The following is a 2161-nucleotide window of genomic DNA, read 5'->3' on the forward strand; positions in this document are numbered from 1 at the left end:
ACTTATGCTTCCTCCATGTCTAATATCTGTCTTTCACACACGGACACACTACACACAAACAAAAGAGATCCAATTTTATTCCATAATAGTTTGTCCTCAACTAACTCCAATTCACCCAATTTGGTACTTACTTTTTGACTCTTTGAATCACATCAGTAAAATGAAACATTACATTACCAACCACTATTTTTTTTTAAAGGGTGGGAGGCTGCTATCATTGAGAAACACAAATGTATCTATCGCACCACTATTCCCTCTAAAATAAATATATAAAAAAATATTCAAGTATCATTATGTTGGACTCAAGAGGTTTGAATTCACAAGTTAAGGATGAAAATAAATTATACTAGTCATATCTCACGAACGAAGACTCATAATGTCTTGACTAATTCTACATAATAAATATACATGAAGAACTTTTAGAAAAATTATTTTTTGTGACGAGATTTTATCTTATATGTTGAAAAAACTGTGAATAATTTTTGAACGCCTCAATTTTTTTTTTGTTGAAAAATCGAGAAATAAACTTTTTCACTGTACATCTTTTGATTCCTACGATTTTAAATTATATTTTTATTTTATTAAAAGTAATATATATATATATATATATATATATATATATATATATATATATATATATATATATATATATATATATATGAAAATCGCGGAATAAATTTCTTTAGTGTGGTGCCTTATTGAATATTTTATTTTTAATCTTAAAATAGATCAATTTTCACATCGGTTTTGATTTTCAACCGAGGTGAATCTCTCTCTCTCTGTTTTGATTTTCATCGGTTTTCATTTTTCTAAACAATACAACAAAATCCTAACAGAGAGCCAACTAGAGATCCTTAAACAACGAGATCCATAAACACATATCATCTTCAATACGAAGATGATATGTATTTAGGACTCTTGTGTGTTCTTCAGAGATCCAAATTATTTTCTTTCACATCTTCTTCAGAGATCTGGTACGTCAAACATCCTCATTGCTCCTATTTTTGTTGTTGTTGTTTAGATCTAAAACCCTAGAGGTTTTATCTTTTTGTTGTTGTTGTTGTTCAAACAAATTTATGTTATAGGTTTAGTGATGTAGTTGTTGATGATATTGTTGTTATTGTTGTTGAGACTCGTTGTTGAGACCCTAAATCTTAGAGGTTTAATCTTCTTTTATTGTTGTTATTTAAACAAATTTATGTTATAGGCTTATTGATGATGTTGTTGTAGCTTTGTTAAGAGATTGTGGTTTTAGTTGTTGTTTAATATGAGTTATTGTTTTTGAGTTGTTGATGTTATTGTTGTTGTTGTTTAGTTGTTTTATTATCCAAAGTTCTTAAAATCTATGTATTGTAGTTTAGTTGTTGTTATTGAGTTTCAGTTTTAGATTGATATTGATATTGAGTTTATATTTTTTTAACTCTTTGTGCAACTCTCATCTTGTTCCGTTGAGTTGAGTTTATTATATCTAATGTTGATAGTTTGTTTCACTAACTCATCTTTGAACATATAACCTACTAAATTGATTTTGAAAATAATCATATGAGAAATTATGTTGTATTTGGAACTTATCTTATACTGATTAATGATTTTCTATCATTTTGCAACTCATCATTTATCTCATACTCTTTTATCGTTAAAATATCTCCAATACGTATAGTTTTCGTTCAACTTTCTTCCATATTTATTCATTTTTTAAAGCATAAAATGTTATATTTTCAAGAATGAATTAATAGAAAATGAAGTGTTGAATAAATAACTCAAAACATTAAAGTGATTTTAACCATAAAAGAGCGTGAGATGAATAATGAGTTACATGGTGCTTAAAAATCACTCAGTAGTGTAAGTTGTTCTTCAAATATAACACAATTGTTCATATAATTATTTTCGTAACCAATTTTGAGAATTTACATGTCCAGTTAGGGTTTAGTAAGATAAGCAATCCAAATTAAATTTAATAAACTCACTTGTGTTTCACCCATCGGTTTTATGTCAAAATAGAGGTGAAATGTGTTATACCCGTCGGTGGAATGTTAAAATCGAGGGGAAAGTGTTTTCGCCATTTAAGAAATTCAAAATGAATCTTCCTGGGGATCAACCCATGACCTTTACACATTGGTCGTTGGTTGTGTTAAAACCGAGAGGTAAATTGGCGCAGTTT

The sequence above is a fragment of the Lathyrus oleraceus genome, chromosome 7 (genome assembly GCF_024323335.1).
Source record: "Lathyrus oleraceus cultivar Zhongwan6 chromosome 7, CAAS_Psat_ZW6_1.0, whole genome shotgun sequence".
In the NCBI taxonomy this organism is placed as follows: domain Eukaryota; kingdom Viridiplantae; phylum Streptophyta; class Magnoliopsida; order Fabales; family Fabaceae; genus Lathyrus; species Lathyrus oleraceus.